A 17,699-nucleotide genomic window follows, 5' to 3' on the forward strand; every position below is an offset into this window, starting at 1 on the left:
AAGCCAATAATTTGAATGCATGCTCTCCTGATATGGGCTACCATCCAAAGGATGATAGGATTTACCTGTCTTTCTAAACTTCTTGTCTGTGAAGATGGGTCAGCTTTTGAGAAATTAGTGTCTGCTTCTGTTTCCAACTGAGGGAACAGTGATTGGCAGTAGGATACTCAGTCCAATGATTACTATTTTCTGTATTTTTTTAAACACCAGAAAAAATAGTATTTTTAAATTCAGCTGTTTGTTTAGGGATGGGTCCAACCACAACAAGCTTCGTGCCACATAGCAATTCATCCAAACAACAACAAACGACCAAAAAATGCACAATCTTTGTGTCCAAATAATAGCTTCTTGGAACATGGGAAACTGGAGTGCTTAAGCCCCGAAGGTTTACAAAGGGGAAGCTTGGCGGGGAGATGGTGGTGGCAATATTGGCATATGTTTCCTCTGGAAGAGGAATATCTGGACTTTATATCGCCTATGTTTCAAAGGCTTCATGTCAAACCCACACTGCTGACCTCATTTAATTCTATTCAAACCAGGGTTTGTTCTTAACCACCTCTTCAACCGGATCAGCCTGTCCAGAGTACAGAAGACAGGGTGGTGAAGGGCTTCTAAAGAACCATGAATCCGCTAACAAGTTTCAGATGCTGGTTAGGTCTACTGAATCTGAGGAGCTTAAGTTGGTTTCTGGTTCCTCCCAAGGGTTGGCCATATACCAAAGTGGGCCAGAAATTCCTTCCTGTGTTTCACTGTGACAACCAGGCATCATCTAGCAAACAGAAAGCACTAGAAAAAGAAGAATGGATCTGGATATAGTCTCACATTAACACTCTCATTCCACACCCAAGCCTATCATGGAGAGCACCCTCCGGGGGGCAGCCTGATCCTCTGTCCACTTGGCCCTTACAGTACTCTCTTAACTGGTTTGGGTCTTCCCCATTTCCTGAGACTGATGCATCTAAAGTGATTAAGCTATGAGGGATTTATCTATGCTGGTGCTTGAAATACTTAGTTGCCTTCTGCAAAATGTGAACGTCCCCACCTAGCACGCGAATCCTTCCATAGGCTTGCTCCGGCTGTCTTGTCTATTCTCATTCCCAACCACACCTCCACCCTCAAATGCAGTTTCTTCCCAGAATTCACAGCTCAGAGCTTCTGTCCTTATTTCTTTAGCCTGAAAGGCTCGTCTCTGCCGGAGTCTCCCATGAAGATTCTTCAGCTCCATGAAGCCTCACCTGTCACTCTTTCGTATTGCTACTTTTTCAGCACGAACTGACCCCCTTTCCTTCCTACATCACTATTCTCTCCTCCCAAACCAGCGAAACAGGATATGGCCCATACAAAAATGATAACTGAAGAAATAAAAAAAGTAATAATAATAATAACCACCATTCGTTCCACATCTCCTTACCACTAGGTTTCCTACTTCGCACTTCTCTTTCCATGATTCATGGAGTTCATTGAGAGTTATCTTTACTTACACTACCCATCTTCTCACCTACAATTGACTCTTCAGTTCTCTCCAATCTAACTTCTATACTTGTTACCCCACCAAAATCAATCTTGTCAAGATCACCATTGACTTCAAGGTGGCTAAAACCGTAACATCAAAATCCTCGTCTTGCTAGACTGCCTTGGAGCATATAAAGACGTAGGCTTCCCCTTTCTTCCTGAAGCATTCTCTCATGGATTCCATGGCACATGCATCCCATTTCTTTCTGGCTCTCAGCTTATCCCACATAGACGTATTTGCTGCTTTCTGCTTCCCTAGATCTCTGCTAAATGCTGCCAGGCTTCAGGGCCAGGCCTTGGGTACCCTTTCCTATCTATCTACATTCTGTCATTCAGTCCTCATTTATAATAAAAATGTCCAAATATCTATGTGCCAATGGCTCAATCATTTCTTTAGAATGACCTCTTTTCTGAGTCTTAACTGCCTACAGTGACATCTCTACTTAAATATCTATTTAAAAGCATCACGAAATCATCATGTCTAAAGCAGAAGTAATGGCTTCTCCCCACATTCCTTTCTTGCCCTTCTTAGTAAATGAGAACATTGCCCAACAATGGCCAAACCAAAATCGTCTGAGTCATCTCTCCCATTTTTTCAGCCCACCCTCCAACCCCACATAAAGCCCATGAACACATCCTGTACACACTTTCATCTCAGGATATTCCAAAAAAACATCCACGTCTGTTCCATAGCTGCCACCCGAATCCAGGTCACTGTGACTTCTCCAATGCTCATCGAATTAGTCTTTTTGCTTCTTTGGTCTGTTTCCTAATCCCACCTCCTCCAGAGCACAGCTAGAGTGCTCTTTTAAAAACATAAACTTGCAGGCCATTCTCCTACCTAAAGCTCCTCGATGGTTTCCTGAAACACGTGAGGTGAGATGCAGTCTCTATCTCGGCCAACAAGTCCTCACCTTAGCTGACCGTCTCCTACTACAACCCCCCTCACATATCCATCCATCCATCCATCCATCCATCCATCCATCCATCCATTCATCCCCTATTCAACACACATCTATTTCTTAAATGAGCCAAATTTGTGATGGTTCAAGAAACTTGAACTTGCTCTTCACTTTACCTGGAATACTTTTTCTCTGGCTTTTCTCACAACCTCTTCCTTTCCATCATAAAATACTACCTCCTCAAATAACAACCTTGTCTCCTTACAGTAAGCTCTATCCAATTCCTCCATCCCCATGAGAGCATACATGCCATCTTGTTTTATTTCCTCCACACCATTATTCACTATCTAAAAATAAGTCTTATTTATTACTGTTTCTCCCCACACACACACACACACACCCTGCCCCATGTGACACAGGTTTCACGGAAGCCCATTTCCAAGTGCACGCCTTTCTTCTGGATCAACAAAACCATTTCACCGTATGATGTAACTGACATCTGAGAATGAATGAATGAGTGACTACGCACAGCTCTTGGATTAGGAGACATTTCTGGGCTGTCTCCAGTGTTGCTTCTATTCACATCTCTGATTCTTGGGACAAAGCCATTCTCATAGCAGGTCCTTAGTAAATGATGAATTAACAAAGTTCTTTTGGAGTTTCAGAATGTCTGTTATTGGTTGTACTGAAGAGACCACAAACCTGACTTGAATCTGTTTCAGCACATTGTACGATAGAAAGATTTTTATGAAAATATTAATTAGAATGAGATCCTATTATAAATCCAAGCACACATTAGAGGGAGAAATCGATTCTATCTAAACCAACCCATAATATTTTCCCCCATGAGACATCATGCCTCACCATCTGTCCTAAATATTGTTTTATTTTCTTTCTTAACTGAATTTGCAAAGCAATGGAACATCTGGATAGAAAAGGTGGTGCATACCGGACTGAAATTTAATAAAGAGATTTGATGTCTTATGAATTGGAACTTGAAGATACATTTGCATCACCTTGAATTTAGTATAGTTATTTGAATGGCCTGAAAAGATGATAAGCAAAGATAGTGATCCTAATAAGGGACAAGGCATTCAACAGAGCAGAATGCTCAAAGCCCTGAATGATTTTCAGCTGGGTCTCTTTTGGGTTCCAGCGCTATCTCATGATATGGGAGAGGAGGTAAAATTGAGTCCCACAATGAATTATGTAGTGGCCACGAAACAGGCGGGCATTCTAAGCACAGACAGGAGGGAGAGTGATACCTAGCACACGAAGGCCTTTAAAAGTATGAGCAGGAAATAACAAAATGAGATTCGTCTTGGATAATATAAGCTAATAATAAGTGGAGAAAAGCAACCCGAAACATTCATAGGCAGAGAATGTACAAACGTGGCCTAAAAGGGTGATGAAGGTAGACAAGTGCAAATCGGGTGTCAGCGGTTGTCATGTGATCTCGTCGCCCCACACCAAATATAAATAAGCAAATAAGTAGGTAAAAAAGGAAAGAAAGGGAAGAGTATGGGACCCTTTCTCAAAATCAGCACCTTGGTCAAGAGAAGGGGAGTCGAGAAGAGATGCTCTCTTATTCCCCTCTCTGAGCTGAGATCTCCCTTCTCCAGAAAGAGTTCCATCAAGTAGCTCCACGATCCCCTTCAACGGAGTCATTCTACAGGGTATTTGGTTCTTAATCCCCCCTTAATCATTAAACCAGGTTTGCAACCTGAAGACGGGGAAACATTAGCAAAATGAAAACTGAGAAGGGTGCAGTTGAACCTGTACTGAGAAACACAGGAGAGAACTCGAGCGAACAGCAGGTGGAATGAAGGGCAGGAAATCAAAATGTCAAGCTCAATTCTCCAACACCGGGTAACACACATCGTCATTCTGGGTCTCGTTCTTTGTGTCTTCCAAAGCGAAATGACAAAACTGCTTTTCCCCCCATTTTAGAAAGTGGCTGCAATGATCAGATAAAATATTACAGCAAATACTCAGACATGTTATTGTTTGCACGTTGCCTCATTGCAGATGGGATCTAGAACTCCTCTCCCGAACCATCACAGGGTTTGCTCAGCTCACTGTCTTAGCCTTAGCCTCACATCAGGTGCTCAGGGAGACCTCTTCCAACCGTGCTGCCTCCACTCCCGTCTCTGCGGACTCTCCCACTCACTGATGTCACTGTCTGCAGAGCATTACATTGCTTCTTCACCGGTGTACTTGACTCCTGCATTCTCTCTAACACAGAATGGCAGCTCCTTGAGAGCAGAAACATAGGCTGTTTTCCCCACTCCTGCCCTTCCAACTCCAGGACCCCAAGGACAGTCAGTACACAGTGCTGAATGAATGAACAATGAAGGCTTAGCCCTGCAAGGATCTCTAGAAAGTATCTAGTGTGTGTGTTTCCTTTTGCAGATGGGGGAACTGAGATTCAGAAAGGTTAAGTAACTCACAGAAAGCTGTACAGTTCATTGCGACAGGCCAAGGGTTTGCGTTGGCTCATTAAGGCTCATTATAGAAATATCGGGGCTATGCAATTTCAAACAGAAATCGGTCTGTGAGAAACGTGTATATGTAACTATAAGGAAAACCCAGGGGGCCTTTGTTTGGGCACATACGCATGTCTGTTCTTCAATGCAGTAAAACAAGCCACCTAGCGATCCGTGAGGGTGTCCTCAAGTTTCCAGAGAAGAGAGACTTCTGGGCAAGCGGATGCTATGTAAGTAACAGGAGCCAAGGAGCTGAGGATGAATCAGGGCACCACATGAAAACCAAGCCAGTCACCCCAGTCTGGCACCGCTGGTCGTGACTAAGGTGACCGCAGTATGCTTGGTTCTTGGTGGGGTTCCCATGCAAGAGACTAGAGTGTCAAAATGGATCCCTCCCACCCGAGCCCTGATTGGCTTGGCCCGCTTCGAAGACCATCCTCCTGCCATATGGTTCCGATAAGTTCAGAAAGATGAGGCATTCCAGCCACAGTGTCCTCCATCTCCAAGCTGGCGAGCTACGCCACACTGCGCTCACGGGCAGAAGCCAAGTCAACGGGCAGAAGCCAAGTCAACGGGCTGAGCTGTACCTGGGTAAGTTTTCTCTACCTTACTTGATAGGTGGGCTCCTCTTGGGCCCTTGGACGAGGATTTTATGTTAATTTGAATATATGCTCTTTGATTTGTATTGCTGAACCGCATTTTATTCTTACAGAAATGTGTATATGTCTGTGTGTCTATCTCTTCTCCCAATAAGGAAAAAAAACAGGGGAGGAAGGGAAGGACAGAAGGAAAAGAAGAAGGAAGGAAGGAAGAGGGGATGGAGGGAAGGAAGGGAGGGAGGGAGAGGAGGGAGGGGAAGGAGGGGAAAATTGGTCCTAAGTCTTAAGAGTTAACCTGGAACATTAAAAAAATATGAATCAAACCCTGTTTCTGTTTTATTTTGTTTTTTGTACCAGAGATGCTAAGGGTCAGCATTACTATTCATGTATAGAAAAAGTTCCCAGGAGTAGTAGTCAATTTGAGATCAGTTTCTACTGACTGGAGAAGGTGATTGCCCAAACAAGACATGGGATTGCAGACTGTGTAACTGGCTCTAGATTTCAGAACGGAGATCAGAGAAGCCCCCTGTGGTTCTCAGAGGGCTGGGCAGACCAATTTGGGGTCCCTGAGGACAGGATATGGTCAGAGAATGGCAGCAAGGGTAGGCAGGATCACTGAGCAATCCTCCTATGTATGGAGGCTAAAGAAGAGAAGGCTCAGAGGGGGCACAGCAGAAAACCCCTCTCACTAATTGCATCCGGGCTGAAAGGGAAACTGGCCGCCTCAGAAGATACTGGTATTCATTCAACATTTGCCAGCAGAGGCTTGATGACAATGGACAAGGCATAATCTGGTCCCTGCCTCCTTCTGTAAGCTTCTCTTTTCTTCTCTAGTGTCCTCCAGTCTCAGCTGACAGCCTCAACGTGTGGCTGCTTCCCAAAGGGACCATATCCCCCCAAATTCCCAGCACTGCTTTTTCTCTAACTAGTCTCCACTCATCCTTCTCCATAGTTTAACCAACCACTCCTCTGCCAAATGTCTCTGGTAATCCACTCCCCCGGGGGGCCTGCTTACACCTCTCTTACGTCTTCCCATGGCATCCTCTACTTCTCCAGTAACAGTATTAGCTACCGGGTAATAAGTGTATTGGCTAAAAGAATAATCGATGACTTGGTACGTGCTGGGCACGTTGTCAAATGTTAAATGTTTTTCAATATACGAGGTCATTTAATCCAAGAAGAGCCTTATGTGTTTGGCGCTGTGACTATCCCCACTTAACAGATAAGGAAATTGGTGTATAAAGAGGTTAAGTCATTACACTCACATAAGGTTTCGCAAGTTGAAGAATCCAATCCTGACTCGTTGGATTCCATAATCCGTGCCCATGCATCCACCCATGCTGCCCAATTTATGTTTTTTTGTGTGGCTGTGGACACTGAAGGGGATCTAAAGAGACAAGCTCAGCTGAGTCTGTCCCAGACGCTGCGATGCTGTGGTTCGTGCTGGGTTTGGGCGGGGGGATGTGTGCTGCTGGAGCTGAGGTCACATCCCTGCCCTGCACTAAGGAGCTGGGTGTCCCTAAGCAGCACACAGCACACTTCACGTCCCAGCCCTGGTTTCCTCCTTGGCAAACCGGTGAGATAACAACTGTCTTTCATTCGGGGGATGAAATGAGAGGCTGTATAAAAAACACCTGGCGTGGAGTCCAGCAGGAAAACAGATTCCGTGAAGGATCAGGAGTTTCCCTTTCCCTAAAGGAAGCAATCTGTCTCTGCTACTCCGTGCCAGTTAAACTGCACGGGCTCAATCACTTATGTTTTGGTTAAACCTTTTTAATTTTTTTTAAAGTGGAATCCGAGTTTTTGTTGGCAGGTAGGTGATTGAACACATCGGGGCCCAGCCTCCGGGCCCACAGTCCATTAGGGAATTTACGAGGACAGATGGGGAGCCTTCAACTCAAGTACTCCCTTCAGAGGCAGTGCTTACAAAGCCATCAATTTCCTTAACAAAGAGCACCGGCTTAAATGCCCCCGTAAAGCAGTGCTATTTACACAGCTATCCACTTCCCTTTGAATTCTCTGCCTGGGGGGTGGCCTACCTGCAGTCCTTTCCAGCTACTAGGGAATTAGGTTCTCTCCCGAAAAGGAAGCTAGCAGGCACTGGGCCTGGGTTTTGAAAAGCAGCTCAGTTTGGGGTTATCAGACAGTCCTGTTCTGGGGGGGGGGGGGATCAGGAACCTCCGAAGCCCCCAGATCTGCACATCCCTTCTAAGGTTCTAAAACGTGTGGACCTTGTCAAAGAGTGAGGGCCATGGTCCGCACTGAGATGGGGAAAGAGGGCTGCCGCAGAGCCCCTGTCTCCTTTATACCAAGGGGAAAAGAGGCTCAAAAGAACATTACTGGCTAACACTTGTATAGTGCTTTGCACCTCTGTGGCGTGTCAATTCCGTGATGTAGTCCCGTTGTAAGTGAAGAAACTAAAATAGCCCCCACCCCACTTTTGAGGCAGAAATGGGATTGGAACACTTAGCAACTCAGCTCTGGAGCCTGGGCGCAAAACCATCGCCGAAAGTGAGACATCCTGCCAGAGAGGACCCTGTGAAAGAAGGCAGAAGAGGCTGTGATTTAAACGGGGGTTTGTCTGCCTCTAAAGACCATCAAACTCTGCTCCACTTTGCTGCCTGAACAGTAAAACTGTCTGCTAAGAAACAAGCCCTTCCTTCACTCATTTACTCTATATTTACTGAGCCGCAAATTATTTGCCAGGTCTGGGACTGAATTCTGGGGAGTCGGATGAATTACACTGGATCTCAACACTCCCGGAGCCCAGAGTCTGCTGACGGGAGCCAGTAAGTCAACGACTGAGTGCACGATATTTTGTCCTTCGGTATGGGATGCTGCGGGAGCACAGAGGAGGGCCTCCCACCACCACCACACACAGAGCCCAGAGTGCTACCCAGATTCCAGAAGGCTTCCCTCGGGAGGTAACTCTGGGGCTGAATCTTGGAGAGGTCCTAGAACGGGGAGTGGGGATACATGCCAGTCTCTGTGAGCCAATGGACAGAAGCTGGAGACAGCCTAGAAGATAAAGCACAAAAGATGCGGAAGGCATGAAGGGCAGATGCCCGGGTTCAGACCTTGAACACCGCAGGGAGGGACTTAGATTTATCTCAAGGACCCCTGACTCTCCAAAGGGAGAGCGACAAAATGATGTTTGCATTTTAGGAAGCTGTGCTCTCACTACAGGGGAGTACAGGTGAGGGAAAGCAGAGATGGGGAACCTGGAACCTTTTTCTCTTGCAAAAATCCAGGCAGGAGCTGGAGAGCCTCAGGTAGAGCAGGGAAGGCAGGGAGAGGGAGGAGGGACTGATCTGGGGAGGGGGTGAGTTTTCAAAGTAAAATGAGCATCATGGTGATTGTCTGCAGGTGGGGAATAACAGAGAGGAAGAGTTAAGGATGTTTCCCAAGCTTCTAGGGGAAATGTCTTGGTTGGCCAGTGGCGCCACCAGTTGAGACTGAGAGAAACAGGAGTTGCAGCAGGTCTGGGGAGAAAATCAGTATGCTTGCTATCAGATGTGTTGAGTTTGAGCACCTGTGGGGCATCCAGTTAGAGCAACTAGGTATGCAAGTCCATACAGAGATCCAGAGAAAAGCCCAGACTGAAGACCGAGATTCTGGGGTTTTTGCTTTTGAATGACGAGCTTAGGGAGACAATGCAGCATGAGAAGGAACTCCTTTTGGGACTTTGGAGAGCTCTAATATTTTAAAGGGTGGGCAAAAGGTCTGTGTAGGCATGGCCAGAAGAGTTAAAGAAAACTGGAAAGGGGTACACTTCAGGGGAAGTTTCAAAATTTCAAGAAAGAGTCAGATAAGTTAGGGGAGAAACACCCTGAAATAGGTCTGTTTAATCATGCTATTTAATAGAATCCCCCTCGTTGCCTTCCCTGAGTAACGATTCTTAACTTTCTGCTTGATTCCTCCAGGGACAGGGTGTTCACTACCTGTAAGAACCCGATTATTCATAGTCATCATAATTGATATTTATTGAACACTTTCTGAAGGACAGGAACCAACCATCCCAAGCACAGCAGCAGATCAGGTGTCCTCAGTGCCTAGCACAGACCTGACCCGTAAAAGGCGCTCAACAAATCTGGGATGAATAAATTCATAAAGGAAGGAAAGGATATATATCCTAGCTTCCCGATGAAATGAAAAACCACTCCCATCTCACAGATGGAAAAAGATGCTTGGTGGACGGAGCCTGGAGCAGAGAAGTGGTCCCCTGCGCTCTTGGGTCAGGTCAATCGGCTTTCTCTCTCTCTCTCTCTCTCTCTCTCTCTCTCTCTCTCAGTCTCACCATTTAGGAGTTCTCTTGGCCAAAGGCACACAGACAAATGGGAAAGTAGAGGGGGTTAAGATGCTTCTGCAGCCCTCTCATTGGTGATGAGGCAGAACTCGAGTTATATGCGTGGTTTTGGACTCCTGAGCTGAGGAACCAGCCCCAGCCCGACCTTTCACAGCCCTGCCAACGGGTGGTTGAAAGTGTAGTTCAATCTCACGGATAATTTGGGCTGGGTTTCTGCCATGTTGAAAGCCAAACTCACTCTGATTTCTCTCCAGATCAGTTAGCCAAGAGTACTTCGTGGGCCCTTGAAGCACATCCCACTGAGGGGGGTTGATCTTAACAACCCAGCTCCCGGCACGTCAGGCTTCTGCCCAGAAACCACGCCTTGCTGCACAATCACCCAGACACCCACCTATCTTGTGACTTCCCTCAGTAGCTTTTGGAACCGCTGTACTCACTGCACCCCGCAAAAGAACCCTCATTCTGGACCTTTATAGCGGCAGAGCTCTGCACCTGGTCTTACTGAGCCCAGGTGTTCAGGAAGCCTTCACAGACTCACCCCCCCCCACCAGGGGGCTTTCAAATTCCTCCTGCGGTCCCCTCCCACCAGTCCCTGCACGTCCTTAGGGACACTGTCTTCTGAAGTCATTCCCATCTGCGTCCTTCCTAGCACAAAGCTTTGCATGCAGCGGGCGCTTAATATAGACCAAAAAAACCCAAAAAACCAAAAACAAAACACTGCGAATGTGAGATTGATCCCACTGGCTTCCAGCTGTCTTTGCAGGACCCCCATGGCTGCTGCCTGGTTGGGGGTAGTAGGTAAGGTTAGCCCTGGTGAGCAGGGCTGCAGACCCCGTGTATGGAGTGTTTTATCCTTCTGTCTGGCAAATGAAAATTGAAAACCCAATCCCTTAAAAATTATGATAATTTCAGGTTTGCTTTATCTTAATTTCTTCTCGGTACTGAATCAGTAGCAGCCAAAAGAAAGTCGCCTTCAGTTTCTCCCTCTGCTAAGTATTTAATGATCTGTAAACAAACACTTCAGACAGTGTTTCTTGAAGAGACCCTGGGATCCTTTTGTTATGTGAAGATTCCTTTGCACCGCGCATTGTTTCTCCTTCTCATTATCTGTTTGCGGGCAGGCTGTTCAGCTCTTGAGAGGACACATTTTATTAGATAACCTTAATGATCAAATGGTAGCGTAAATTAATAGTTCAGCCCGAGGGCTTAAGAGCCCGACTTCCCCTTCCTGGAAGCCTCGAGTAAATTACTTAACATCTCTGTGCCTTTTTCTTATCCAGCCATCTTTCGCTGGCATAATATTAAAACCACCACAGAGGGTCAATGCAATTAATCAAAGGAGTTAATAGAGAAAAAGCATTAAATTAATGAAACGAATAAAATTAATCATGAGCTATTTCTACTACAATCTCTACTGTCGGGGACGGTGAGACGGAAAAAGAGCAGAAATATACATTTATATCTCATCACTCCTGCTTGTTCGGCAAGTCTGGTGTTTTGGAGGAGAGCCCCAGCCCCTCTACGTGTAGAGCTGGTCAGATCTTGGCTCGAATCACAGCTCTGCTCTTTAAATCACCAGCTTCGGATAAGTCACTTCATGTCCCCGAGCTTCAGTTTCTCCTTGTGTAGAATGGGGACAATTCCCGCCGCCAACCCCCGCCCCCCCCAGCCTCCTGGAGATCCAAAGAGGAGGTTAAGTACGCTGTGAGGCCACCAGCAGCCATGGGACGCAGCGCTCCGGAAGGTTTGTTTCCCTGCGTGGTGGTTTTCCAGCTCAATAAATATTTACTGAATGAAGGCCACTTTCTCAAAAGTCACTTAAACATTTGGGGGCTCTGTTGTGTCATTTGGAAAGTGGTGATAATAATGCCTGGTTGCCGGGGGTGCTGTGGCTTTGAAATGAGACCACGTAGTAGGTTCTCTGTAAATATCCACACGCTCCATTCTGCAGCCCCGGGGCGGGGGGGGGGGGGTCCAGGACTGCCTTTAGGTGGTGAGCAGTTTGGGCTCCTCTGGGGCCTCTTTTCTGCCACAGAGTGAAAGCTGGGCACATAGGCATAGACACGCCAACTTCTCCCATGAAGGGTAAGGGAAACCAGTGTGTAATGGGAAAATGTGGGGGATCAATACAGTTACAGCTAAGCTTCTACAGGCCCAGGAGCAAGATGCATAAGGTAATACCTTCACCTCTTCATCTCTCCTGTGCCTTGATTTCCCTAACTGGCTATTCTTTTACCCGCCTATATACTCATTCCTCTATGCCAGTGCTAAGTTGTAACTTTTTCTGGACAGGGCCAGACAGTAAATATTTTGGCCTCGTGGGCCCTCCAAGGTCTCCGCTGGAACTACTCAACTCTGTCTTTGTATTGGCAAATATCAAAACCAAGGAGCACATGTGGGTTTCAATGAAACGATGTGTACCCAGATGGGCAGCGGGTTGGGTTGGGCCAAGGGCAGCAGCTCGCTGACCCCTGATCTAAGCAAGCATGCACTTGCCTATTGTGCCTGGTGCAGGGCTTGGCACGGGATGTCATACCAGGAACAACAGCCTCCCCGAGGTCTTCAGGGGCCTAAAGGATGCGAACCTGCAAGGCTCCAGCCTCACCTCCCTCCTTCACTCCAGTCTGGCCATGCTGCCTTTCTCTGACCCCCCACCCCCCCAAGCCCTGGCCTGCCTTGAGGATTTAATAGTCTGAACTTCTTGCAAATCCTTACTCCATTACCCTGCTCCTTATCTCCCTAATTGGTCTACTTCCCATTCGACCTTCAAGTCTGAGCTTAAAGGTAGGTGTTCTCAAGGAGGCCCTTCCTGACTCCCATCAGGTGTAAAGGAGGCCCTTCACTTACATACTTTCAAGCATGTCCACTTACTGGCACTTTCAACAATTACATTCAAATAATTATTAGTGTCATTTCCCTGGCCTTCCTTGCTCACTGCTTCCTTGTCCCCTTGCAACTAACACTGGGCTAGGCACACAGCAGGCATCAAGAAATGTGTGAATGAATGACATGACGGGACCCGGCTGCCAGTTTGCTCCGTCTTCTGCCTGGTTCTGACTGCATATGTTAGAGCTGATTTATTCTGCAGGCTACAGCGCTGGGGTTTTCACACAATCCTGACTGCCCATCCATCATTTTATTTTAAGCACATTACTTCTCTGTCCAAAAAGAAAAGGAGGATACAATTAGGTCTATATCCCTCACTTGCTTAATATTTCAATTTCCCCCAGGGCACTCCCTTCAAGTGGAGATCACAGCTCATGAATATTAAGTGTCTCTTCCAACACAACATGGTCCCCAAGAAAGAGCAGAGAGCCAGCAGCTAGGAAAATGCCCCGACACCCGGCCCCCAGGCCTCTCTCTCTCCCCGGCTACCTCGGCCACGATGGCGGCACAGACGCACAGTGAGGCACACGGAGGTGAGGCAGGTCTCTGGTCACTTGAAAGGCCATAAAGAAGCCCTTGTTCTTGGCTGCCCAGATTCACCTGCCTTGGAGTCAGGCTGCCTTTCAAAGGCACACATCAAAGTGTGGTGTTGATTCCTCAAATTCAGGCAAGCTCCAAGCCCTTCTGAGCCTGACCCCTCCCTGCGAGTCAGGAAGCCGACCTGGGCTGAGGGCTTGAATTCCTCCCTTCTGGCGTCAGAGCCCTCCTGTTTCTTTTCATTCCAGCCTGGCCTCTCTGTGGGGTAGGCCTCCCGGGTTTCTGAAGGAGGTGGTGAGCTGAGGTCTGAGGCTGGCCGGCCAGCTTGATCCTAACCGGTGCTGACTCGACTTGGGGTGTTTGAATGCATCCATCAGACCTCCTGGTTGAGGACTTCAGATCTTCGGTCCTGCCCCTCGCGGCAGCCTTCCGCCCCATCGCCTCCCTTTCCTGCTCCTTTGTCCCCTCAGTGACCCCCTTTGACCCTGTGGGTTAAAGGAATTCCTTTCTCCTCCCCAAGCCCTCATTTCTTTTAAAATGCACAGTTTAAAAACAATAATGATCTGGGATTTAAATTCTGGAAGTCAGAGTTGAAAGGGCCCTGGGAGCTCATCTGGCCCACCCCATCACCTGATAGCTGGGGAAGCTGAGATCAAGGGGGCAGTCACTTTGCACCAGGGACCACCGCATTTTTACCGCAGGCTCAGGCTCAGGACCACCCCCCACAACCCGCCCCGGGGATGGACTGGAGGCCTTTGTATCAGTCACTACTGACATGGGAGTAAGGAAGGGGAAGGCAACGTGGCAGGAACTGACATTGTGAAGTGTCCGCTAATGGCCAGGCATCATGCTACATACCATATGGTGATGTCCCGTCTTCCTCTAAACACAACTGGGGGGTTGCAATCATGCCCATTTTCCAGAGAGGACACTGAGACCCAGACAGAGGATGGGAGATGCCCAGGATGACCCAGGGAGTCATTACAACCACTAGACATTTGAACTCGGGCCCCTCTGCTGCTACCACATTGCCATGACAACAGGATTAAATGTCAAAGTCCTCCGAAGCTAAAAAACAATGTGGCTACTGTCCCATGGAGGGTGAGCTCTTAAAAATGAAAATATAGCCTGAAACACAGGAGGGCCCTTTGTCGGGGGCAGGGGGTTTATGCAGTGGAATGTTTATAGGGTGATAATAACTGAAAGTTGTAGTTTTCATGACTCATGAAAAAGGCACAGAAGGACCTACGCATTCACTTTCACTTCCTGCTGTGCGCCAATAGCACCAAAGCAGAAAAAGTGGGAAAGAGAAAGCTGTCTACTGTTTCTTGGGAGCTCGTCCGGATACTGGACATGGTCTTTAGAGGCAGGCAGAAGGGGTCTGAAGTCTCCTTTTCCGGTCCACCTGACTGGGGTACTTAGGTCAAGCCACTGAAATTCTCTCGGCACCTCTGTTTCCTCACCGGCAAAATGGGCATTATGAGTGTGAATATGCAGAGTTGATGGGAAAATGAACGAAATCATTTGAGAAGAGGGTTCTCAGCACAGAAGCCGGTACAGTTGGGTACCTACAAAATGACAGGACTTCATGGTTCAGTGTGCAGACCCTGCCCGGGGGACTGTGAACCCCTCCTCTGCTATTTCTGACTGTGGGACTTTGGGCAAGTTACTTAACCTCTCTGAACCTCCGATGACCTCTGGTAGGCAACTGGGATAGTAACATCATTCATCCCATAGGATTCCTGGATGGATGGATACAACTTTTGAATCAGTGATATTAATAACAATGATAAGAATACAGTAATAGCAAACACACATGCAACACTTCCCAGGTGCCACTGTGTCAAAATGTTTTACATATATACCCGCATATCACCCTCACAACAACCCTAAGAGGTAGGATCTATTACTAACCCATTTTACTGATGAGAAAACTGAAGTTCAGACTACAAAGTGGCTGAGCCAGGCTTGCCATCCAGAATCATCATGTTCTTAAGATTTATGTATTTATTTGAGAGAGAGAGAGAGAGTGCACAAGTGGCAGAGGGAGAGGGAGAGAAAAATCTCAAGCAGACTCCGTGCTGAACGCAGAGCCCGACATGGGGCTCCATCCCACGACCCCGAAACCACGACCTGGGCTGAAACCAAGAGTCGGAGGTTTAACCGACTGTACCACCCAGGCACCCCCAGAATCCACGTTCTTAATCACGGTGCCACACGTCGTCACGCCACCCAGCCTAGCTGACAGGTGACCGCCTTCACGCCTTGATCACCACCGCCACCGCGACCACTGCTAATATTTCTCTTCTTTTCAAGGCAAGTCTTCAAGTCAAAAGAAGCTTTATTTCAGGAAGGTCATTTGGTGAAAGTTATGCTTCCCACAGAGGGACGTCTGAAGGAATGCCCACATCCAGGAGAAGGTTTTGTTTTTTTAATTTTAATTTTTTTTCGTAAGGGGAGAGGTGGATTGTCTGATTATGATTTCACTTTGTTAGAAAGAAAAATAATAACAAATGCAACTCCCAGCAGAGCCCATTCTGACTCCCCCTTCCCCTTCCCCTCCCCCCAACCAGATGCTGTTTTTCTTTTCAGTCACTGTTGTTCTTAAGTATCATTAGAACATCCACCAAGAAGACGTGGCGATTCATCTTCTTGTTTTCCTTTTTCGCCTTGGCTCAGAGCAGGCCAGGGCAACCTGACACAGGGGCCACAAGGCTCTGTGACCCCCACCCCTCCCAGGGACTTGGAGCGGGGGAGGAGGATTGATCTCCCCTCCTTCCCCTCAGCTGCCTCCCGGATAATTGAGTTACTGGCCCTGGCTCTGGGACAGGGCTGGAGATGCTATGTCAGGGACCAGAGACAACGTCATGCTCACGGCAGTCCCGGAATGGTGGGAAGGAGAGGAGTCAGGAAGGAGCGAGAAAAAGAGACACACAGGAATGACAACGTGGGGGTCCATTTCCTTTTTTCCTAACTGTGTATCAGCATCGAATAGGATTTGAAACCTCAAAACCTTTAAGTAAATGACACAGGGAGGCTGCCCCAGTGTCAGACAGGGAAAGAAGCCTTACAGTCTTCAGTCCAATCACTCCTATGTCACAGAGGGGGAAACTGAGGCTCCTGGATGCTGAGCTGCAGCCCAGGCCCCCATACCTAAACCCCTCCCTGGGACCAGCCATCCGGAAGGAAACAGGGTGGTTAGTCCACACGGAGCAGGAGGACTCCTCCACAATTGCATCTCTTGTAGGGGACAGTGTGTCATCTCAGAAGGTAGCTCATTTCCAGCACTGGCTTGCGACGTGTCACTAGCTAGAGCCCCTCTCGGGGATGCTTCACATTTTGTCTAATTTGAGCATTACCTTCCCTCCTTCAGCTTTTATCAGCAGCCTGGCTGTAGTTTATGACTCAGTCTGTAGGAACAGAATTCCCAGTGCTGCCGAACAATGCCTCCAGCCAGTGTCTGCTGGGGTGGGGGTGCGCGGTGGGGAGTTATCATTTTACTGATACCGCATTTTTTAACTGAAACCGAAGGCCTGGTGTATGTTATGTTTTTTTTTTTTTTTTTTTTTAAAGGGGGAAAAAGGACAAGATAATTTCCACATTGCTGGGGATGCAGTCTGCATTGCCTAAGAGGTCTTGTGGGTGGTGTTCCTTTTAACGAGCAACTTATTATGTGCTGGGGGATGAGGGCGCTGGGGTGGGAAAGTGGGAAAGGGAAGTCCCGGGGTGTTGCATAATAACACATTGGCACCTTGGGATGTGTGGGCTTCTGAAAAGTGAATGGGAATGCCACCATAAATCTGTCACCCACCCTCACACTGGAGTTACCAAACCCAGGGAAAACACTGGCCCAGCTAAATGGTTGGTGACAAAAAAAATAATGAAGAAGAAGAGAAAGGAAGGAAGAAGGAAAGAAGAAAGGAAAGGAAGGAGGGAAGGAGGGAAGGAGGGAGGGAAGGAAGGAAGGAAGGAAGGAAGGAAGGAAGGAAGGAAGGGAGGGAAGGAGGGAGGGAGGGAGGGAGGGAAGGAAGGGAAGGAAAGGAAAGGAAAGGAAGGAAAGAGGGAAGGAGGGAGGGAGGGAAGGAAGGAAGGAAGGGAGGGAGGGAGGGAGGAAGGAAGGAGAGAAGAAGTCATTCATTCAGATGGGGGGAAGAGTAGTAGAGTAGAAAAAGCAGGGGGTGTCTACTCAGTCTGAGATGGGATCACACCTCTACGAGCTGTGTTACCTTGGCCAGGTTAAGACATCATAATAGGTCTTAGATTCCTCACCTGGATAGAAGAGTCCTCTCATAGGCTCACACCAAGGAAAGGGGCATGACACAGACATACCACCTAACGGGTGACCATAAATGGTGGTTGTTGATGATACTCATCCCCTACCCCCACGCCCCCAAACTGAGCTAAGTAACCATTAATATACATCAGGCACACCCAACGCACTAAGAACGGGGCTAAGCCTCATAGTATCTTA

The 17,699-nt window shown here is 47.6% G+C and overlaps 1 protein-coding gene across 1 annotated transcript in view; it reads right to left on the bottom strand.

Moving 5' to 3' along the window:
- Positions 1-17,699, bottom strand: part of PAPPA (pappalysin 1) — a 241,994-nt gene that overhangs the window by 104,879 nt on the left and 119,416 nt on the right. The gene's annotated exons all lie outside the window — the stretch shown is intronic.

This window comes from Ursus americanus, chromosome 18, assembly GCF_024610735.1.
Source record: "Ursus americanus isolate L20-20 chromosome 18, mUrsAme1.1.p, whole genome shotgun sequence".
Taxonomy (NCBI): domain Eukaryota; kingdom Metazoa; phylum Chordata; class Mammalia; order Carnivora; family Ursidae; genus Ursus; species Ursus americanus.